At 34.6% G+C, this 25456-nt stretch overlaps 1 long non-coding RNA gene and 1 other non-coding gene across 2 annotated transcripts; one reads left to right on the forward strand and one right to left on the reverse strand.

Annotated features, from left to right (window-relative positions):
* Positions 1–2339: 2339 nt before the first annotated feature.
* On the reverse strand, positions 2340–24260 carry LOC131166061 (uncharacterized). Its single transcript, XR_009139726.1, has 4 exons — positions 21670–24260; positions 7441–7513; positions 3456–3539; positions 2340–3240 (listed from the first exon to the last, which is right to left on the reverse strand). It is a non-coding gene; the product is annotated as an uncharacterized LOC131166061 (long non-coding RNA).
* LOC131167162 (small nucleolar RNA R71) lies at positions 8190–8297 on the forward strand. The gene has a single exon (XR_009140021.1). It is a non-coding gene; the product is annotated as a small nucleolar RNA R71 (small nucleolar RNA).
* Positions 24261–25456: the final 1196 nt, after the last annotated feature.

Raw genomic sequence — 25456 nt, forward strand, 5'->3', positions numbered from 1 at the left:
GACTAGGTCGCACGTGGTCTCCTGGTCATGCCACTTAATCTTTAAAAATATACGACTAGTTTTTAACCATCCGATCATAATTAATGGTCATGATCTCGCAACGATGCTAAGTACTACGTGCTTGTGCACCAACTAAATGCTCCACTAGTGCCCTATAACCCACCCCACATGCACAAACGGTGCGCATACTAACACTATCTCTTAACCTACTTTAAGAAATTATTCCAACTTGTTATTTATTAATGATAATTTATTTTCCACTTTTTTGAATGTGGGACAAATCCATGTAACAATAAATATTCCTCATGAATGCTTTAAAAAATTCATAAATAAAGGATTTTGAAAACCCATAAAATCTTATATTCTAAAAAATATTCCAACAATTATTAGTCGCCATTTTTGATCCATCACAAATAATTTTCTCACTACAAATACAATTTTTTTTGTAGTGATATTAGGAGCGGATCTGTTTGGGCTTCTTTATTTGGGGACATCAATTCACAAATGGATCCTTCGCGATTTCCGCTGGGCTGTATTTGTGATTTCGTTTTCCGACTTTGGAAAAATCTTTACAGCTTCAGAACGTGTGGCAAAGGAAAAAGCAACAAATTATAAACAAAAGAGAAAGCAAAAACGTTTTCCACATAATTTCCATTGACCAGAACAAAGAAAGAGAAAAGCAGGCTCACCATAGCCGCCGGCCCACTTCCACCAACCGCCGATCACTAAGAACAAGGCTAATGAGAGGGAAAGGCCACGGTGGTCGGCCTCAACCCTTTGTCACCCCCAACCATATAAAATAAAAATTAAGCAGAAATTTCTATTTATAAATTTAAATATTTATCATTTAATTTCTTATTTTATTTCACTCTTATTGTAACATATATTGGGTTATAACATATAGATAAGCAAAAGTTAATGTACATAAATATGTTTAGATTTTAAAATTTTTCACAAGTATTAACCTATTTTTTTAATTTTTGAGATTCTTATTTTAAAAATAGAAATAAAAGAGTTCGTTTAATTTGTACAAAATTATTTTAAACTTTTTTAGGTAATTATAAAAAATTAATTTTTTAATAAAATTATAAAGATAGCGTTCGGATGTATGAATTTTATAACTCAATTTGAATTTATTTAAACTTGAAAATTTCAATACATCAATATATCATATTAAATTCACATGATCCAAGTTTTGTGCTTCCAAACACATGTAAAAAAATTAAAAATCTAAAAAAATAGTAAAAGATTTTTTTACAAATTTTAGACTTAAATTTTTAAAAATTACAAAATAAAGTATGTTTTAAATTATTTAAAAAATTCGAAATAAAAAGTAAAATTATTTTGACAAGTGAATGGTGCAAACTTTTTAATTATTTTTATATTTGATAAAAATGTCGTGTAACTTTAAAAAATTAGTTTTATATATATATATATATATATATATATATCCTAAATGTTTTTATAACTTTTTGTATAATTTGGTTTAAATAAAATTAAAAAAAGGGTAGGCTATAGTCCTACGAAGACTATGAAATCAAATCTATTCACCACAAATTATCAATCAATGTACCCATAATTGCTATATTACTGTACTGACTTGTTTTAGCTTTGGATCTTTTAAATCATTCTAAGGAGTCAGTGTCCTCACAAAAAATACAAGAAAAGATGAAACAATTTTATTTTTTCTGATTCATCCCAGAATTTAGTACCTAATTCAAGAAGTGTTTTGATATATATATATATATAGACGGGCGGCGGAAAATCTTATTAGTCACGCAGGCAGCCACTCCTTGCCCTAATGCCATGACCATCACCATCACCATGACCATCACCGCCGCCACCACCACCACGGCCTCATTTTCATCATCCTATTCCTACCACATTATTTAATTGACGGGGCCGACCACTATTATATATTATACTGTAACTTGTGTTTTGCAAGGCTGGATTGGGACCCAAACAATTTAACTAAAATAACTTTTCTCTTTCCCCCACCCTTCCCTTTTTATTTCTTTACTTATTTAGTTTATTATTATTCTTATTGTTAATATTGCTGTGATTATTGGGGGGTCAATATAAAAGTAAGTGTCGGTGAGGAGGAGGATTGGTATATAAATTAAAATCATTGCAAGCAAATAGCAGTGGCACGCCTCGCCTAACATTCAACTCCACTTCCATGTTCCAACCTAAAATACGTCTTCTGGCGAGTGAAGGAGATGAGCCTTTAGGCATCCATACTTGTAACCAAAATTATACAAGAATGATCATTTGATTAATCTCAAAAGAAGAAACAACACGAAGAAGTGTTGGGTGGTCCTGACCCTTCTCAATTCCAAAAACTAGCTCATTGAATGAAGCTTTATCTCACACTTAATAACTCCATACTTCTAACCAAAATTATACAAGAATGATCATTTGATTAACCTTAGAGAAAAGAAACAACAGGAGGAAGTGTTGGGTGGTCTTGGACCTTCTCAATTCCAAAAGTTAGTTCATAGAATGAGACTTTTTCTCACACTCAACAACTGATCACCAAACCCCTTCAACAACCTATGTGAGACAAACCCCAACAGGATGCAGCTACTCGACACAATTAAACCCTTTGATTGATAGCCACTCACCTACTGAGAACAACAAATTTCTCAAATTATTCTTGAAGAAACAATAAGCTCAACCCCCCAACCACAAGCAATTCCTGCCAACCCAACAGCTGCAATTTACATCTGATCGGCTTCATATATATATATATATATACAAATTTGGAGTGGGGTTGGGTTGAGATCGATAAATCAACTCATTCTGTGCTCATCACCCTTTCCCTGGTCCCTCCACTCGTGGGCTTTGCCTTTGATATGGCCCCAACCTGAAGAAGGATGCGACACCGCCACAAGCAGATGACTCAAAAGATAGAAAGCACTCCTAACAGATAAATATGGGAAAGAAAAATTATGATTTTGAAATGTACATGCAAAGCATAATTACGCGTGCAATCCACCAGCAAGAAATGCTCATCTAAATATAATCTTTCAGGGAGAGAGCATTCTCATCTTTTGGAGACAACTTCTTCACTAGATACGCAACTTCTTGCAAAATTGGAAGCAATACTCAACTGCAGAATTTCTGATTTCACATGCGTTATGTGTGTCATTATCCCATCAACTCAAACATGTCTTCATTTCGCGCCCTCTCCATTGGTTCAGTGCTCTCAATGACTTCACAATCACTGGATTTATTGACCTACAACCAGGTATATCAAAAATAAATGTGGGGGCGTCTGGGTAGGCAAACTTACAATGGAGTGCAAAAATTAAGTATTTGAGTTGAAATATTGGCGAACTTATAATGGAGTGCAAAAATTAAGTATTTGAGAATTGAAATATTCCCTTCTCAAGCCTTGCTTTAGCAAGAACCTCTCTCAGATGATAGTAAGGTGTGAGGAGCCTAGTCGTCACCTTCGTACTCGCTGAGATGAGGATTCGTGTTTGTTGGATGGAGCTCTAGTCCTACTCACCGTGCCAACTCTCTCATATCAGTATCTAAAAGACATTTAAAAATAACTTTAAAAATTTAATATAAAAGCTAGTTAATAGAACTATTACATTAAATTTTAATTAATAGGAAAATTTTATTATAATTTTAGCACAAGAACAGGTGCTTTGCATGAGTAGAAATGACCTCCTTTCCTCAGAATTTTCGTTATTAAAAAACCAAACATAAAGAAGAACCCCCAGCCGTATTCTCTAAGGCCCTCTCAATTTACCTAGTAGTTGAAAAGCCAATATGAGATGCTTACATTGTTGTGCAAAGAAGAATGCATTGAACATAAGTAAAATAAAGACCCTAAAAGAATAACATCCCATATCCTTTTATTGCCTTCACTGTTCTCATCTATTCATATTATGTAATTCAGTTAAAAAACCTTCTTAGACATCCTTTCGAAGCATACAGCCCAAAATTATTTATTTAGAGTTTTGTTCACTTTGTTTTCCAGTCTTCTCCATAACTAAGTTGATATATCGCCCCACTTCTTTGCCACAAAACTTCAGTGGCTAGAAATCATAAATGTATCCTTTTCAACACAAAAGGTGTCAATCAGAACATGAACTAAAGGGTGACACAATTTTGAGGAAGCCCTAAATATTGAGTTCTAAATCACATTTGGCTCAGAAAAGTCTCTCTGACAAGACTACATTTGAGCACCAGGTTTGGGCTGGTTCAAGACACTTGAATTGCTCAAGGCTTGTCATACTGAGTTGGTAGTCTGCTAGAACCCAGAGGGGTTGGGCCAGTTCAAATCAATCCTATTCTAGAGGGGCACTTGCCTGCCTACAAAAAACAAGGACAAGACTCAGAAGACTGAGTAAAATTCTTGTCCATGCTGTTTTGCTGATTGAGAAGTGAACAAGAACAAATTTTGAGCAGATAATATCTTGAAATCTTATTTGAATTTGAATTAAGGGACAACTAGTCTACCTCTTTTTTCTTTTTTGCTTCTCTGATTTATTGAAGAAACAGATCTGCAGCATATTTAAATAGTTTGAATTATTTAAATAATTTTATTTATCTCTATCAACATCTTAACGCTGTGCAACACAATAATTGTCCTGCATAGTTCTCTCCCTGCACCTATCGTTTTTTATTTCTTTGTTATTAGTACTTCTTAGTAGCAAAGTAGCAGGTTTGTCAACATAAAATTAAACTACTGCACTATGTATGTCTGTATTTACCCTTTTGGATTGTTACGTCTTTTGTAGTTAGCTTTTTTAATAGTCTTTAATATAGCCATTCTTGGAGGGTAAGTCTTATGTTACCATCTTATTTATTTAAATATTTATTATTTATGAGGATTGTGATTCATGACTTCATATCTTTTTCTTTATTTCTAATTACTCATTTATTTGATACTGGTTTGATTCTAATGCGTGTGTGTGTGTGTGTATTTAGACCTAAATCCCTATGGACAACAAAGTTCTACAATTTTGTTATTTATGTACTTGGATTTTTATTTATTATATCCATATCGTTTGATGGAGATTTGTAGTGGATCTTGGGTTTGATAGGCAAAGGAGCTTTTTTTCAATTATCATCCAATAATAGACATGTCAATAGCAGTTGATGTCATTATACATTTAAAACTCATCATTAAAGCAACAGCATCTCGAGATCTGCGATCTTATTCCCTGCACACCTTCACTCGTTACTGCTCCAACAAGTCCTTATGTTGTTGCTGGTCTGGCAGTGCAAGGGAAGCTTGGGAGGTTTGGTGGTGCAAGGAAGCAAGAGACAGTGTTGGGTGCACGTCAGTGCCCGTGGAGTGTCAATGTTTTTTGCTACAAATTTAGAAGAGCACAAATAACAGTTCTAAACCCAAAAGAGCTTGAAGATGGGCTTTATACCTGGTCAGTTTGTAACCAATGCCATATTTCTTATTTATGGGGAGACGCATATGAAATTTGCTACATGCCTCTCCTGGAATCCAAAAATTCCCAGAAACAAAAACATTTGATATGTTATTCTCACGAAAAAATAAATAAAAGCCCCAATTTTTTGAAGGAAGGGTTGAACCTATCTTAGCGAAAATATACCTTGGACTTGTTAAGTTAGACTTGTATGCTGAAGCTAAACTAATTGATACTCCTGTGGATCCCAACTGAAATTTTCTAGGGATTTTGGATAGGACTTTGAAGACAAACATTGATTTAGGTAGTTCGTTGGCAAGTTAATCTATTTGACTGTCACCAGACTTGATATATCATTTTTATAGGGGTGGTGAGTCAGTTTATGGAAGATTCCAAGAATTCTCACTGGTTTGCTGTTTGTAGGATTTTGCAGTGTCTCACGAGCTCTTCTCACAGAGTTTTGATATATGAATGTAATAGAGAAACTGGAGATCAGGGGATACTTTGATGCCTATTTGGGTGATTTTGTTGAAGATCAAAAGCCTACGATATTGTACATATTGAACATTGGTGGGTGGTAACATTGTCATGTGACATAGCAAGAAGCAAACTACGGTGGCAAGATTCAGTGTCGAAGCAGAAAGAGGTGATTCTTGGTGATGAAGCCCATAAATATGTTTTGTGATAATCAAGCAACCCATGAGAGAACAAAGCACATTGAAGTCATTTTGTGAGGAATACTGTGTTGGAAAAGGTTGTCAGGACGTAATTTATGAAATTTGTTGAACAGTTGGGAGATGTTTTTACAAAAGCTTCATTTAAACCTAACCCATCTAATTGTTGTAAGCTGTACAAGCAGGGGTTGGCTGATAATTATGCAACTCTAGCTAAATCAAGAAGCGTAGAAGAATGTGCAAGCTGGGGGTTGCAACAAATATATTGCTTTGTGTACTACACCTCCTCGTACATTATATCAATGTGTGATTGATCCATAATAATAGTAGTAATGATAAAAATAAATGCACACCAATTTGCCTCTCCCAAAGAAGTCTCCACCATCCAGCTCTCTCTCTCTTAATAATCCCCTAAAATTTTGTATTCTAACTAGCTTGAGGAATCCCTCCAATCATCAAAATCACTTCACTTCACCAGAAACCATTCACACTAGAGCCTCCTTGGCACTTCCTCATTCTCCTCTCTAGGCCTGACCCAGAACACCCATTAATTGTGTCAAAGCAAACAATCTCTTTTCAAGTGCAGATTTTTACTATTGGTTTGGGTTTCCTAAAATAACATTCTGTAAACCCAATTTGTGTTTCTCTCTCCCCACATCAATTCAAAGGATTTCTTTTAGGATTTCCAAATGGAGCTTCTTTGTTGGGCTTTTGTGGAGCCTAGTTGCGTTCGATCTGGATGATGACCCGACTTTTCCTTAATGAGAGATTTCTATTTTAAGGCTTAGTCCATGGAGCGAAGGAAAAATTTTTGGGCCCGTTTTATAGCCCATTCGGAACCCTGTGCGCAGTATATAAAATAATTGTTTTTGGGTGATTAGGTTAAGTGGTCACACTTCGCGAGAGAGCGAGGGCGAGAGTATTGTACCGCCGCACTCTGTATTTTCTTCCTGATAATAGTGAAATCCCTGTAACTCCATGGACATAAGAAAAATTGCCGAACCATGTAAATACTATCTTGTACGTGTGATTGATTTTTCTTTAGCGTGTATTCTTTCTCTATCTTATTTCTCATAGGTTTCGGGAATTTGTTAATTCCCAACATTCTTGATTTCCCATCTCTTTGTTCTTCCTTTGTTCATGGCTCCCCCAAATGATCCTGCTTGCCAAATTGATTTTAGAATTCGGCCACTTCAGTTTGGTAGCTTGCCTGCGGAGGAACTTTAAGGAGACAAGATTCGGTTCAGTTTGGTTCTTAGAATATCAAACAGTTCGATGCTGAAAGAGATTCGATTTGGTTAGGTTCATACTTCAAAAAAATTGGAAAAAAAATTGGTTTCTCACTTTTTTGCTTCCAAACTTACGTCGCTCATTCACACTCAAGGAGCTTATCAACTTGGACACTTGGCTCTTTATCTCCTTGTTTTCTTCAACAACCTGCATAATCAAAGATTCAAACTTTTGGTTAGTCTTACCTTGTGCCTCAATAAAAGCATGCAAAGTGTCTTCTAAAGGACTCCTAGAAGATAAAGGTACAAGAAATGGTGCAAGATATGATCTAGGGGGTTGTGCAGGCAGCTGGTTTTCAAACTTCCAGCTAAAATTGGGGTGATTGAGCCACCCTGGATTATAGGTATCGGAGAAAGGTGTAAAAGGCTTCTTGTACATACCTAAGGCATTACATTGTTCCTCATACATCCCTCTCATCTCAGCAAATGTGGGACACTCTTGGGTGAGGTGATCTACCCCACCACACACAAAACATGGTCCAAAAGGCTCCGCATGATTAGCCACATATGTTGGCTTTAAGTCCTTAGCCTCTAACATCTCTAGCTCCCTAGTGAGCATCTCAACCTTAGCCTTTAGGTTATCCTCTTCCCTAAGATGGTAAATTCCACCACCATTTGGGTCTCCTGTAGGTCGTAACCTATTTGTGCTCTCAGTAGCACTAGGTCCAGTCCAAGTGTGAGTTTTTTCAGCAAGCTTATTAAGGTATTCTATGGTCTCATCAGGATCGTTCTGTAAGAACTCACCATTACACATCATCTCCACAAATTGGCACTCTTTAGGTGTAAGTCCCTTACAAAAATAGCTCACTAAGCGCAAATTCTCATACCCATGGGGAGGACACATACTCAACAACTCCTTAAATCTCTCCCAAGACTGATACAAACTCTCATTGTCCTTTTGTGCAAAGGTGGAGATTTGCCTTTTTAAAGCGTTGGTCTTATGTTGGGGAAAGTATTTATTAAAGAAGACCTGAGTCATCTCATTACATGACCCAATAGATCGTGGTCTCAACGAGTATAGGCAACTCTTAGCTCTATCCTTCAAAGAGAAAGGAAAGAACTTAAGTCTCACAACATCATTAGTTGCATTTTGACTATGAAAAGTCGCAACTACTTCCTCAAACTCCCTAATGTGCAAATATGGATTTTCATTTTCCAAGCCATGAAAAGTAGGGAGTAACCGTATCATCCCTATTTTAAAATCCAGTTGGCAAGTATTAGCTGGAAACATGATGCATGATGGTGTGGCTGTGCGTGTAGGGTGGAGGTAATCTTGAAGGTTCCAAGAGGGTTGATCTCCGTGTTCACTCATTTCCTTAGAATTAGAAGAAGTAGCAAAACAAATGATTAGAAAATCAGACTCAGACTCTGACACAGGTCTATAAGCAAACTGACCCAAGGCATCTCTATATATGTGCATGCAAGGTAGAGAAAAATGCAACATTAAAAAAAACTACAAAAGAAAAGAAAATAAAATAAAGATGCAGCAAGCTAAAAGAGGGAACCAAGTTGCCGCCTTTACAAACTGCTGAAAAGAAAATTTGTCCAGCAAATCTTCTACCATCTCCCTTGCAATGGCGCCAATATTTGATTACACCCAAAGAATAACGCTGTAGTTGTAGCACAACTTTGGGGTGTCGATTCCACAGAGAGACAAATTAAAAGAATAGCAGAAGGAACAAAGAAACTAAAGAAAAATATTAAATGATTAATGGTGAACAAAGATTAATTTTAAATGCAAATTAAAGTGAAGCAAAGTGACTAACGGAAAAAGTACCCAAATTTAACGAACAGTAAAGCGTTGGGAATCCCTTGCACAAATCTGGTATTTTAATTATTCTTAGTTCATTGAATAACTCAATTGGGAACTCTATTCCCAAAATTCCCAATCGGAAGGTATAGATTTATAAACCAAAATTAAACCAAATGTAACCCTTCGAAAAATCATTCACCACTTTTAGAATATGTAAATTTTTATCCCTATTGAAAAAAAAAATCCAACAACGACAATATACTTAGGAAGCGATATTGCAGCAAAGAAGTAAATCAATATAGATAAATTATTGATCCAAACATAATCGAAGAACTAATCCATTCAATAGAAAAAGCATGACTGAATCCATAAACAGAATAAATTCTATGATTATTTGGAGAAGAAAACATCAACAATGAATTGAGAATGATAAAACAAATGAGTTTAGAAATTGAAAATCAAATACATAAATTAAAAATAAATTGAAAATACCATCTAGTGTGCAAGTTCATCCCTAGCCCTACTTGAGAATTTTAGTTTTCCACACTAAGATGAAAATAGAAATAAATTATAGAGAAAACCTTCAAGTCTCCCATTTCCCCCTTTCTTCACAAAAAGTTTTGCTCATATACGTCCCTCAACAAAATCCTAAAAACGGAATAATGTAAAAAGAAAAACGCTGAAAAATATCCTCTGGTTTCCGGGCTTGGATTACGGCCCACTTTTGACCTAGTAAACGTTCAAATTAGAGAAATACTATTTCACAATGAATTGTAGCTCTTTCCATAAGCTTTCCAACGCCACTTGAATCATGCCCATCCGATATCAGATGAGAGAGTTATGATTAAAATACGGAAATATGTCCAGGCTGTCTCCTAGCAAATTTCGGACTTGGACTTCTTGCAATTTCCTTTTGTGATTTTTTTTCTTGTCCTTTTTTTCTTGATCCAAATTGCTCTCAAAGCCCATGAGAGTCCTCCTTTGAATTTGGCTGGGCTTTGACTTGCTTTTTTATAAACTCTGAAATTAAACATAAAAATTTACTTAGGAGTATCCCAAAGTAAATAGAAACTCAATTCAAGAATACACATTAATTCCAATGATTTCTATTCACATTTTTGCATTTTAGTCCTATAATAGGGTATTTAGAGAGCACTTTAGTACAGTCATCACTTCCCAAGCAGAAAAAAAAAAAGAAGCCACCTTGTGGAAGCCCCTTCCAAAGGGAAAAAAATTCTTCCCCTTCACAGTTCCCTATTTCATGATCCTGAAAAAAGATTTTAACTTCAAAACTGCCACTTTTGGTATCTTTCCATTTCACTCCATCCTCCTCCTATAATGTTGAGAATTTCATATGTTGGAAATAAATTTTGATGATTCATCAAACCAGTATCTAGTGCTTTTATGATTCATATCTGAAATATTGAAAAATAAAACCTTGAGATATATTCATAAGAAGATCATAAGATGCACATGAGATGTACCTATTATAAGTTCACAAGAGGTACGCATGGGAAGGTATGTAAAGGAGCACGCATAAGAAGCTTTATAGGAAGCAAGCATAAGAAGCTTCATAAGAAACCTTATGAGACATACACTAAGATGCTCTCATAAGAGACACATTAAGAATGAATCCCCTGAGATTTTTTATCACAACTAATTGTTTTTCAAGAGATTATTATACATATACTTGGTTAATCATGAGTGTTTCTGGATTAAGTTATAATGTGATTTGTTTATCACTAATCCATGTATTGCATTTGAAATAGAATTCATTACAGCTTAGCATAAAAATTTGACTATTGAACTAGTTCTTGGAACTCAATTCTCCTAGAAAATACAATTCTCTCAAGACAAAATATACTGACGATTCTTTTTCCAAGTATTTCTGTCTGTTGAGCATTAAAAAGTGCAACCGGTTGGCCAAACAAGAAGCTCCACGTACTATAAATTTTAGGACTCAGTTTACATGCAAGATATCAGAATACATACTCTTGTGCAAACTGATTTCTAAAGATCTCTTGTTGCAAGAAATTCTCTGATAATTTTATTTCTAATTATTGTGCTTATTGCAAATCTTTTCAATTAGTTGAGACTATTATAAGTCTCTAATATAGCAAATGCTGACAAAAAATCCTTCTTAGTGATCTAAAAAAGAACCTAGGGATCATTGCTAGTTTCTTTTTAATTTGGAAAGGGTAGATTGCCTGAAAGGGTAGGTTGCCCAAAAAATGCAAGGTTGCATTGTGTAAGGCTTTTAGCCAAGGAAGAGTGGGAGGAAGTAATCTGTGAAGGACAGGTTGTCCTACTGAGTCTGTGATGCTCAGTGTATTAAACTTATTTGAGCTTTGTGAAAAATCTCAAGCAAGTTTGCCTGGAGAATGGATTTAGGTCACGAACAACCAAACCTCTATAAAATCATGTGTTGCTCTATTTTGTGTGGTGGTTTGTTTACATCTCATCTTAGTCTCATACTCATTCTACTTGACCATTTAACAAATTGACTGTAATCAAACAAGGATTCCAGGAAACTGATTTTTCATTCAAAGTCTTCGAAAGTATAATTTTTTAATCACTCAATTCACCACCCCCCCTAGATGCCATGATAGGACCAACAATTGGTATCAAAGCAGGTGTTTTAGTACTCTTTATTGTACAATAGAGTAGGATCCATGGCTTCCATCCCAAGCACCGGTCTTGCTAAAGGACAATCCATTAATAGACCTCCCCTATTTGATGGAACAAATTATACATTGGAAGGCTCGCATGAAAATCTATATTCAATCTATTGATGTCAGTGTTGGAAAGATATTTTGAATGGCCCTTTTATTCCCTACAATTTTTATTGATGGTAAACATGTTCCTAAGTCTGAAAATAAATGGACTGAAAATGATGATAGACGTGTACAACTGAATGCTAAGGCCATAAATGTATTGTATTGTGCTTTAGCTCTTAATGAATTTAATAAAGCCTTAGGTTGTGAATCAACAAAAGAAATTTGGAGCAGATTTGAAGTGATACATGAAGGAATAAATCAAGTCAAATACCCAAAGATAAACTGTTAATGGGCGAATTGGAAATGTTTTGTATGAGAAAAATGAACCTGTTACTAACATGCATGCTCATTTTATAGATATTATTAATCCAATGAAAGGACTTGGCAAGAATTTTCCTAGCGATTTCCTAGCGATGAATTGGTAAAGAAAATGTTGAGATCATTACCTAATAAGTGGGAAGCTAAGATTGTTGCCATTACTGAAACCAAAAATTTGAATATCTTATCAGTGAAGAGTTAATAGGTTCACTTAACACTCACGAAATGGCTACAAATGTTACTAATCACTCCTCTGTGCAAGTCAAAAAGAAAATTACTCTTAAAGCCGAAGAGACTACACAAAAAGACAGCTCAGAAGATGAAGATGATGATGAACTAGCAGCCAATACAGCTAGATTTTTAAAGGAAAAGGGTTTTTCTAAAGAAAAATCTTCTGGAAAATTAAAAAAAAAAAATTAAGTCTTTGAAAAGAAAAGAGGAAATAACTTGCTTTGAATGCAAACAGGGACACTATGGGCTGATTGCCCATTGAATGAGAAAAGTAAAGCTAAGGGAAAGAAAAAGGCAATGGTTGCAACTTGGAGCAATTCAGAGTCATCAGAGGCATACAGTAAACAAATGGACAAGAGACTGCTAATTTATGCTTGATGGCAGATCTTAATGATGATCTTAATGCAATTTATAGTCAATTGATGATATACTTGATAGTATTGAAAATTTGTGTGTAAAATTTCTTCAGCTAAAACAAAGAATTAAAGAATTAGAAGTAGAAAATCTTGAACTAAAGAAGGGCAATCAAAAAGAATTGGAGGATTTTAAAAATCAAAAGAAAAAATTTGAAGTTGAAAATCAAGAGTTGAAAAAGAAATTGAATGTTTTTGAAAAACAAAAGGAAGAACTTGAGTATGAAAATACAATGCTTTTGAAAAGATGGGTATTTTAAGAGGAGTTTGAATGTCAAATGTTTTTGAAAATGGAGAAACCCTGAAAAAGAAAATAGAAATTCTTGATGATGGAATAATGGTTTTTATAATCAAATGTGATTTAAATGAAGCTTTTGAAAAATTTTACATTGGTCAAGAGAATTTAAAAACACTTTAGGGAAATCAAAAACCTTATTTTGACAAGAGAGGAATTGGATAAGCATCTTCTTTGAACAAAAGCAAAGATCCAATTGAAAAATCAGTTCAAACTGCTTCTTCTACTGTCCAACATAATTTTTGCAATAAAATAGGACACCTTGAGAAAGATTGTTTTGAAAAACAGAAGGGAAAAGTTTCAAAAGAAAAAGTGGATCCTTAAGAAATAGAACACTAATGTATATTGACCCAATCACCTCTGGCTACCAAAATCAACAAAGATTATGTTCTTCCGAACGAGAAAGGAAAGAAGGAAGAGAAGTGATACCTAGATAATGCATACTAGCGACACATTACCAAAGACAAACCTAAATTCATCACCATTCAACCAAAAGTTTTTGGATTTGTAACATTTGGTGATAATAACAAAGGTAGAGTACTGAGAGAAGGAACTATGTGTAAGAATTCTAACAAAATGATTGAAAATGTTCTATTAGTAGAAAGTTCGAAACATAACCCCTTAACATTCAGTCCACTATTTGACAAAGGAAAAACAATATCATTTACAAAAATTGATTGTGCTGTGAAGATTTTTTATGGGAGTCTAATGTTTGATGCAACTAGAAAAGTAAACATCAATATTATGAATCTAACAATATCATGCAAAGATAAATGTTTAGTTTCTGTTGTAATGATTTATATCTTCAGCATAGAAGATTGGGACACTTGAATTTCAAATCTGTTATGATTTATGAATGCTTTTAAGTATGGATTAAAAGGTCTACCATATTTTGACCAAGTATGAATTCTGTTTGTGATGTCTGCTTTAAAGGAAAACAGCCAAAGCAATCCTTCAAATCTAAAAATATTGTTCCCACTAAAAGTCCCCTTGAATTACTTCATCATGGTTTATTTGGACCCATGCAAACTGCAGTTTACAGGAAAAAGATTTACTCTGTAATTGTAGATAATTTTTCTAGATATACTTCAACAATATTTCTGAACTCAAAAGATGAAAAAAAATTTTTATTCTCCATCTTCCACAAAAAGATTCAAATGAATTTAAGCCTTGATATGATACATTAAGGAGTGATCATAGAAAGGAAATTGGGTAAAGATATTTTGAAATTTTTGTAATACTCATGGAATTACTTATAATTTTTCTGTGCCTAAAACTCTTCAGTAAAATGGTGTTGTAGAAAGAAAGAATAGATCCCTAATTGAAATGGCTAGAACAATGTTAAACGATAAGTATGCCAAAATATTTATGGTTTGAAGTTCATAATCAACTTGTTATACTATTAATAAGTATTTGTATTCTTGAAAAAATTGCATGCATGGTTATTAAAATCGTGATTCGGATAGTAAGTTCATACGATTCTACGATCTAGATTCACCCAAACGATCTAAGTCGCAATGAAAATTGGAATCAAGTAGAATTGTAAAAGAATCGGTAGAATCGTAAAATTGTAAGTAGAATCGTACAGATACTACTTTGTTACCTGGATTTTTTGGGCTTCAATAATATGGCCCAATGCATGTTTTTGTTCACCCAAAGGCCCCAAAAGGTGTATGTCTGGTCCAAAGTCTTCTAAAACTGGGGCAAAATGGCTCCCAGTCTCCCATTGTAGAACAGATTCAGCAGAATCTGCACCTGACTGCCCTAGAGTTCGACACCTCAGTCCTCTACTCATTGAAATTCAGCAACCCACCACCCGAATTTCTCTCCTATTTGACAACCAGAGCGCCCTCCATCTGGTGACTGGTGTTTGATCAGCAGCAGCTAGCAGTCTTGCTGTTTGATCAACAGTTCTTTGGTGTTCAAAAAACAGAGTTCTTGGGGTTCAACAAGAATTCATTCCTCAGTCCTCTTCCTTCTTTAGTAATCGACAAGAACACATCAGTCCTCTTCAACACAAAGTTCTTGTTTGATCAGCAGCAGCCGAGAAACAAGCCAAGCCAGCAGGCCCAGCTGAGCTACAAAGGTGTGCTTTGAAACAGATTTGCTTCTTGAAAATATTCAATATTGAGCACTGCTTTTCTCCTCCTTTTCTTGCACTTTTTCTTTTTCTTCTTTTTATTGTTTGAATTTTCATTGTATTTTTAACTTCTTATACTTACTATGTTACTAACCAAGTTTTTAGTCTCAAGACTTGTCATAAAGTTCCACATATATAAGTTTTTAATATTTATTTTACATTGAAAGTAGAATCTTACGATTCTCGATCTGATTCTATGATTCAATCCTGCATACCCCTCCAACGATCCCACTTAGAATCCCAATTGTAACAACCTTGATTGCATATGAGTTTATCTTTTAAAAAAAACCCAATTGTTGAATATTTTTGGGTATTTGGATGTAATTGTTTTATTCTGAATGAAAAATATAGGAAACACAATTTTGATACAAAAAATGAAGGCATTCTACTCAGTTATTCTACATCAAGCAAGGCACACAAAGTCTTTATTCTTTAATAAAAGAATTTTAGTAGTTGAGGAAAGTATAAATGTTGGATTTGATGAACTTTATTCTATAGAATGTAAAGAAATTGCAAATGAAGAAGGTTGTGCTTCACAAGAAATAGAGCCATAGGAATAGAAGCTAGGACAAAATCAAGAACAAAATCTAGAATAGAAGCAAGAACAGAAGCAAAAAAAAACACAAGAACAGACATGAACAGATGATGCTAGAACAGGCTTCTAATCCAAGTTAGAACCTAATGCCAAATCAGTCCATAGGAATAACCCTCATCACCCCTTAAATCAAGTTCTAGGTGATTTTAATTCTAGTGTGAAAACAATATCAAATTTGAAAAATTTTGGTGGAAATTATGCATTTATATCTCAACTTGAACCTATGAATTTTCATGAAGTTGAGTATGATAAATTTTGGATGATTGCAATGCAAGATGAATTGAATCAATTTAAATAAATAATGTAAGGAGTCTAGTTGTCTAAACTAGAGAATCATTCTATCATTGGAACTAAATGGGTTTTTAAAAATAAACTTGATAAATTTAGTAATATCATAAGAAATGATGCTAGAATAGTTGCTCAAGTATATACTCAAGAAAAAAGAATTGATTTTGATGAAACCTTTGCACCAGTTGCCTAGATTGGAAGTCATTAGGATTCTGCTTGCTTTTTCATGTTATATAAACTTTTCAAAATATTTCAAATTGACGTGGAACATGCATCTTTAAATGGTTATGCTAAAGAAGAAGTTTATCTTTCACAGCCTCCGGGCATTAAGTGTCATGTTTATGTTAATCATGTTTATAAGTTGAATAAAGTTTTTGTATAGACTCAAGCAAGCTCCTAGAGCTTGGTATGAAAACTAAGCAATTTCTTCATGTAAAATCAATTTTGTAAAGGAAATGTTCATAAAACATTGTTTAGAAAAACTAAGAATGATGAACTTTTATTTTTATAAATATATGTTGATGATATCATATTTGGTGCAACAAATGTTGTACTATGCGAACAATTTTCTATGCTAATGTAAAATGAATTTGAAATGGGCTTAATGAAAGAATTGAATTACTTTCTTGAATTACAATTATATAGTGTGATGATGGAATCTTTATAAGTCAATCTAAGAATGCAAAGGAACTCACGAAGAAATATGGTTTTGAAAATTGCAAAACTTATGGTGTACTCCAATGAGCACATAGTTGAGAATAAATCATAATGAAAAAGGAAAAACATTTGATAATAAATTATATATAGGTATGATAGGATCTTTACTATATCTCACTGCTATAGTAGAATTGATATTATATATAGTGTTTGTTTATGTGCTAGGTATCAATTTAATCCTAAACAATCACATTTGATTGCACTAAAAAAAATTACATATATACTAGGAATTGTTAATCTTGGTCTTTGGTGTCCTACACATATTAAGTTTAAACTTCTAGGATATATAGCTGCAGATTTTGTTGGTTTTAAGATTGACAGGATTGGATTTTGTTTGATTAGTTGGACAAGTAAAAAACAAAATGTAGTAGTTTTAAATACTACAAAAGTTGAATATGTAGTAGCTGGAAGTTGTTGTGCCATAATTCTATGGATGATTTGTCGCAACATCCTGAAGAAGAGTCTGGAATGGCAAGGAATAATAATATTATAAGTTGGATGGAGTCGCCATTAACTTGTTATTTACCTAGGTACAGTTAGATCACCTAATTACTACTTGTTAATTGGCCTTTTAAACTAATAGGCTAAGGAACCAGTAGTCTCCGTTTGCTTTTACTGGAGTTGGGATTAGGAGTTCAGTTATGCGAGGGGAAAGTACTAGCACCCCCTATACACTCGTTTTATGAAGGTACCTAATTAATGATGAATTATCCCTAAATTGAATATAATGATCTTTAATTAACTCCTTTACAAAAAAAATAAAATAATAAATATTAAGATTTTAAAATAAAATAAAAAAATAAAGTGCGATTTAAGAATGTCTAATAAGGCCTCCAAAGAAGGAGATCTTGTTAGATAAATCCCTCTCAGAACTAATATAGGTGAGGTCTGAAATACATTTTTATCCTTTATTTAATCATTGGGACGCACATACACAAAAATAGAATATATACAGATAATATTAAAAAATCATCAAATTTGTGCAAAAATGAGTCTTTAAAATATTCCCAAATTTTTCCAATACTTTTTAGATTTTTTCTGAAAAATTTTCAAACATTTTTCCAAAATTTTCTGGCATTTTTAAAGATTTTTTTTCTCATTTTTTTGGTATTTTTATTTTTATTTTTCTAGTATCCAAGTCAAAATAACTCAAATATTTTTCATTTATTTTCTGATATTTAAAATATTTTTTTATTTTTCCTGATATTTTAATATTTTTAAAAATAATTTAAAAATAAAATAAATAAACTGACGATTCAAAAATCAAACTGGTTCAACTAGTTTGAACTGGGTTTGACTCAACTGGGATAAGTGGGCCATATGTCCACTCGCAATGGAGACACGTGGCTCAAATTTTATAATTTATTTTTTTTGAATTTACTGTAACAATGTGACGTCAACATGGCGTCACCTGCCACATGGCAATTTTCCTTTGATTATTATTTTTTTTTTCGAATTTTCTGCAACAAGGTGACATTAGCATGACATCACTTGCCTCATGGCAATTTCTGGTTGGCTCTAGATATTTGATACGGAGCTGACGAGTCCAAATCCGGCCATCCAGAGAAAACACAGATTGGATTACCAAGATTGTGCCACGTCGCCTACAAAAGACACGGCCCTAGTTGTGCCACGTGTCACTGTACGAACGGTGACACATGTCCCACTAACACACATACAAAAGTTTTCCTCTCTCTCTCTCTCTCTCTCTTCCTTTCTTCGTTTCCTTTCTCTTTCTCCTTTCTACTTCTCTCTCCTTTCTCTTTCTCTGTTTCTGCTCTTCCTCTCTCCTTTATTTCATATTTCTCTCTCTCTCCCCGCAAACCTCTCTACATTTCTCTCTCTTTTCTCTTCTGCTTTCTTTTTCTTTTCTCTCACTCTGTTTTCTCTCTCAAATCTCTCTTTCTCACGCAGATCTACTTCCCTATCTTTATTTCTTTCTTCTTCCTTTCTTTTCTCTCTCACTCCGATTTTCTTGTAGGTTCCAATTCAATAGCAAGAGCAGAGATCAACAAATCCATAAAAGATGAGTACCCACCCCTTTTGTTTCTCTTTATTGTGTGATTATCATGAATATTCTTGAACTTTCCCGCTCTTTCCTAAGATCCAAACTGAATTAGTTGAGCTAAGACTAAATCAGGTTAAGATTTGGGTTGCCGGGGGTAAGTTAAAAGCAAGCCCAATTGGGCCCCTTGCATTTTGGGCTTGAACCTGATTAAAATCAGTTGAACTACCTTAGGCCCAATTGGGTTCTAGATCTAATTTAACAAGATTGGGCAGGGTTGTCTGAGGCCCAATTGGGTTTTGGGTCTAATTAAATGGGAATGTGGGCCAAGGTCAAAGGTAAATAGTCAATGGACCTATGTCCAAATTGGACCTAGGTCTTCAATCCTCATATCAACTGATTAAGATCCGAGTCAAGTTGACCTAGATTTGGGTTGGATCTTAGGTAGTTAGGTACGGGTATTTGGATTCAAATCTTGAATCTAGATAAATAATTAGTCCGAATTAAAATTCTTACTTGCACTCAAATTACAAAATTTTGAATTTAAATTTTTACAATTAAAACTAAAGGAACCCACCTTTGTCTTCAAACTCCTCCAATCTTTAAGCTTGATACCAATCCTCCACTGCTTCTCTGATTCTAGCCCTCTTCTTGTCAATCTTCAAGCCTTAGGTTCTGCAACTCTTCCTTACAACTCCTCTAGTTCTGAATTCTAACTTGGTAGCCTTTATCCAAGTTCCTTTAAATTCTGCACTTTCCCGAATTCTTCTCCAGATTCACAAATCTCTCAAACTCTTAATTTTCTAGCTCCCACTCTTGATTGTCTGTATGACTATATATGCGTCCCTCTCACCCTCAGAAGGCTTCTATTTATAGGTCTAATCCTGATTCCTAACTTAAATTTGATTGACTAATCAAATTTAAATTAATCAATCAAATTTAAAACTAATTTGTTAATTAAGTTGATTAGTCAATTTAAATTATTCAATCAATCTTAATTAACTAAATGGTTTTCAATTCTGATTTTCTAACTGAAATTCATTTTGTGCGTAGGTGCAAGCATGGAATTGGAGTATCCGGTCTTCCTTTTTTTATTTCATTTTTTATATTTTTTTTGTTTTTTTTATTTTCAATGTAAAAAAGATTCAATTTTCCTGTATTTTATATTTTTTTATATTATCTCAATTAATAAATTCTGCCTAGTTTTTGTTATATAAGCCCCTAGACAAAATGGGGTGTCTACATGATTAATCAATTGAAATATTATGGTCTTCACTACAAAAATGTTCCAATAGGTGTGATAAGTTGATAACTCATATGTTATTTGTTTGTGTAAAAATCCTAGCAACCAGTCAAGAGTCAAACATTTGATGCTTGACATCACTTTTTAAGCAAAGATGTTCTAATAGGAATATCATACTACAGTATGTGAATACTGAAAACCAGTTGATTGATATTTTTACTAAAGCATTATTAGAAGAAAGATTCACAAAAATGCTTGGGATTTTGGAATGTGTTATATTAATTAGATTTTTTTTTTTTGGAAATGAGATAAATAAGGTTACGCATAAGTGGTTATTTTCAAAAGTGAGAGAGGGAAAAACATATAGCTTGAGAAGCAGATTTCCCGGAGAAGGATCTTCCAAAAGGCCCAAGAGAACTACTGTGGAAATACCAGACTGCTCTCAAATGGAAAGAGAAGAACACCCTTTTGATACTCTGGAAACTCAGCAAGTCCAATCTCAAGCACTTACTGAAAGCAAAGAGAAGCAACCTACGGAGCGTGATTATGGTGACAGTGAAAAAAGGACTGCGAGATTTCCCTCTTCTACATTGAAAGGTAGAAATCCTAACTTCTTACTCCAAGAGGTAAGCTGAGATCTTTCTAGAAGTTTGTTCAAAAGGATATTTTACAACCTAGGGTAGTTGATTTTGAATTTTGAGAAAAATGATTTCAGAATAAAAGGACTATTTGAGGCTCAAGGTTGGTGTAAATTTGTTAGTTTTACCCATGACATATTCCTCTATATGTGAGGTTGTTTTATTCAAATTTGGAACAAGTTGGAACTCAGCAAGTCCACTATAAAAGCCTGTGCATTTTTTTCCCTTCTCCCTATCTCTCTAATTTTTTGAGTATTCGTGTTGATTGCTTGTGTATTAATCTAGTGCATACTAAAATTTTTATTTTTATTTTTGAAAACCCAATTCAAACCCCCCCCCCTTGGGTTGCCTTTGGGCCAACACTTTCCTCTTCTTCGACAAGTGAGATCAAATATTGATGCCCCTTTCGAAGTTTTCTGAACCAAGATTCACCATTTTTGGACCACCAAAGTTCCTCCTTCACCTGCAGCCACCAAAGCACTTCAGTTCCAAATAGGATGGATTTCTCGCATTTCTCCTATTTTATGAAATGCCAAATACATACCCTGTCTCTCCCTCAAGGATCAAACAATTTTCCCTTGCAATAAAAATCTCCTAGCTTTCCCTCTCATCTCAACCAAAATTACCCTCCTACCAAAATGAAATGTGACTTACATTTCGTACAGAATTATTAGCTACTATGACACTCATGTTTTTTTAAACTAGTCATTCAACAAAACTTGTCATTAAAAAGAATCAAGACCAATGATTTATAGGGAGACTAGGTGAACCATTAAAACTCAATACATATAGAAGATTGATATCCTTTCTTTTAGATCTCCTGCTAGATTATGGCCCAACATGTTGTGAAAAGGGGTAAATGTAAATAAATGAAAATAAAAATTAACATACCCTTTTTTGGAGGAATTAAATTAATGGTGCACAACTCTCATCATCCATCCAACTTGAAGTTCTGAGTACATCCTTTATCTCTTCAATTCTTGGGTGAGAAAAGTCACATATTGTGAACTTCTCTATAATGCCCTTCACTTCAATGAGACTCTGACCAGGATCCTTCTTCAACCCACCCACGAACCCTTCAACATCTTTTTCCCCCCCCATTGCCTCAGCAGAACCCATGCCACATCCCATCCAAAGCATATAAATTCGACAGCAAAACATAGGGTTTAATTAGTCACAGGCTGAACCTTCAGAAGCTGTTCCTAGCCAAGCGGTTCACCATGAAACAACATTACCATGCAACCGACAATCAGAAAGCAAGCTCCCTAAAACACTAGGTCATGCCCCAAATGGATACTTTTTGTAAGCATTCTTCAGCCTCATACAATCTACCAGCTAAGCCCCGTCCCAATAAATCAATGAGGCAGAGAAATGCTCAATATCAGGAAATCCCATAATGTCCCTTGCATAGAAATGAAATAAATATTGGCCCTTATCCACTAGTCCTGAATGATTGCAGGCTGTTATAGAAGTCCAACAAAAGTACGAGAATCTGGCTTCACCCCAATTTTCTTCATCTGCTCAAACAATTCTGAAGCTTTCTCCCCAAACCCATGATTCCCATACCCTGCTATGATGCTGTTCCATGAGACAACATTACGACAGCCCATCTGGTTAAACACGGTGTATGCATTTCCAATGCAACCACATTTAGCATACATATTTACAAGTGCATTACCAACACCTACATCCTCATCCAACCTTGTTCTGATTAGATAAGCATGAATCTGCCTACCGTAGCACATTGAGGCAAGGCCCGCACATGCAGCAAGGGCACTTGCAAAAGTGAAGTCATCAGGCCTTACACTAATTTCCTTTATCATCTCTTTGAAAACTCTCAAACCCTTAGCATGATTAACACAATGAGAGCAAGCTGCAATAAGAGTGTTCCATGAAACAACATCTTTCTCTTTGATAAATCTGAAAGCTTTCTCTGTCTCTTCTCTGCTTCTCTTCTATCAATTGAACTTTTGAATACATTGTTATTATCCACATTGCCAACAAAGGAGTGGTGTCAAATTTGAGCTTGACCAGTGGCAATGCAATTCCATTCCTCTCTCCGCATCAATCCTTCATGTTCATGAAAATCCCCAAACTCTCCAACACTCCAACAAGGTAAACAATCAGGAATAATCCTTTTGGTAATGAGCTTGAATACTTCAATCCCCTCTTTCTGATTGCTGGTTTTTTTTTTCCCAAAAACCCCAGAAATTATTGCATTAAAGGAGACACAAGTTTGTTCAGACATATTGGGCAAAGAGCAACATGGCATCGATCACTACAGATAACCACAATTTCATTATACATTGAGCTGTGAATTGGAACAAATGAAATGAATGCATAGCCAAACTTCAGGGCCTGGGAGTGTATCTGCTGCCCTTGTATTAGTGCTGAGAGACTAGCACAAGCACTAATGGCACTGGCAAAGATGTATTCATTTGGCACAAGCCGCATTTGGGAGAACAGGTCAATTGCTAATAATGGCTCTCTTGCCTGGTCATAACCAGAGATCATGGCTGACCAGGACACAAGGTTTCTCTCTCAACCTTTCATTCATCAAACAGCGGGTGCTACTGTTGTGGCCACATTTGGCATACATGTTGAGCAGGGGTTTGTTAGATACAATAACATCAGATTGCATGCCCATCTTAAAGATTGCAGCATGAAGCGAAAGACCATGTCGGAATGCCTTGGATTTGGAGCAATGGTGCAGAAGTGAGCCAAGAGTTTCTGGTATCATTTAAGTAGTGGATTTGAGTCAATTAACCTAAACGAACTTTTCTTGAAAACCCCATCAAAAGGCATAGCATATGAATACTCTAGACTTGAAACTTCAACTTCTGCAGAAAAGGAAGGGAAAGGAAGGGGGGTGGGGGGTGGGGGAAGAGATGAAATTCAAAAAAATATATTCAGCAAAGAAAAAATTCTTTGACTCAACAGAAAATTAAGCAACTAAGATTAATTCGCAATTTATCCAACAAAAGTTCCATCAGAAAATCACAAAAATGAGTCGATTATTTAACAAAAATTTAAGAACGCTTCTTGCTCTGCGTCAGTATTCTCAATCTCAACTGATCCTTTTCCCCTAGTTTTATTCAATGGAAGTATGAAGCATCCATTTCCGGACACCAAAAAATAAAAGAAATAAAAAAATTCAATTGTAACATTAGGAAGAACGGGACAGATTCATAGAGGTTACAAAACCAGATAAAAAATACAATTAGCATATAAATTCACAAACAAATCAGAGAATACAATATGCCAAAGCTGCAGGCTAAATAATTTGCATTAAGCATCAAATCAAAACTATTTCTCTAGGAGATCAAAATATAAAAGAAGAGTTCTGCATTTGCATAGCAACAAATAATCATAAATCGCTAAACAATCCTTTTTCCCATTTTCCAGTTCGAGCTTTTTCCGATTTTAATTTTATTTTAACTAAAATTATTTGATAACAGTTTGGATAGAACTTTATTTTTAAAATTGATGTGTCCCAAAATACTTTAGATGTCTATCATTTTTTAAACAAAAAAACGTTGCACCATATGGCGTTTTTTAATTTGGACATAATGGCATAGGTAATACATGACCAATAAAAGATGCTGCACTAAGTAGCGTTTTTAGCTAAAAAAATATTGGTTGAAGTAGCTTTTTTGCATGTACCATGCAAGCAGGAAGGAAGCGGCCTTGCAATTCTTCCTTTTTGTTAATAATATTTTATTATATTATTAAAATAAGGTTTCTCCTATTTTATTTAAATTAGGAGGTAACATCTCATTAAGGGCATGAGAGGTTAAGGTCACTACCGTTTCACTACAATTGACGGATCAATCCATTAACCAACCAAGAGGCATAGTAGAGGATGTTATTGTTAAAGTAGACAAGTTTATTTTACCCGCAGATTTTATTGTTTTAGATATGGAGGAAAATCGAGAAATTCCACTTATTCTTGGTCAACCCTTCTTAGCCACAAGAAGAACTCTCATAAATGTGCAACAAGGGAAACTAATACTACGGGTGCAAGATGAACAAGTTACATTTAATGTGTTTAAAGCAATGAAACATCCGTCAATAACCGATACATGTTTCAACATAGATGTGAATGATGAACTAATTATGGTAGACACTTTTGAAGAGAGTTATCCTAAGGAACCACTTGAGGCATGTCTTGTTCAATCCGACACTATCGATTCTGAGAATTCCAAGATAAGCAATTGTGCACACTACTTGGAAGCATCTCCGCCTTACTTGCCTAAAGGGAAGCCGTAAAACATAACATTGGGCCAAAGCACTACTCTGCAAAAGCCATCCATTATTGAGGCCCCATCTTTGGAACTCAAATCTCTTCCTTCTCATCTTAAATATGTGTATTTACATGATTCTTCTTTACTCATAATAATTTCTTCATCTTTGACAGGTCTTGAAGAAGAGAAATTACTTCAAGTTTTGATAGTGCACAAGCAAGCTTCGGGATGGACTATAACCGACATTAAGGGAATAAGCCCTTCACTTTGCATGCACAAAATTTTAATGGAAGAGAATCATAAGCCTACGTTGCAGCCACAAAGTAGACTTGATCCAAACTTGCAAGAAGTTGTCAAAAAAGTTCTCAAATTGTTGGATGCCGAAATTATTTACCCTATTTCTGATAGCTCAAGGGTAAGTCCGGTGCAAGTAG

Source organism: Malania oleifera, chromosome 10, assembly GCF_029873635.1.
Source record: "Malania oleifera isolate guangnan ecotype guangnan chromosome 10, ASM2987363v1, whole genome shotgun sequence".
Classification (NCBI taxonomy): Eukaryota; Viridiplantae; Streptophyta; class Magnoliopsida; order Santalales; family Ximeniaceae; genus Malania; species Malania oleifera.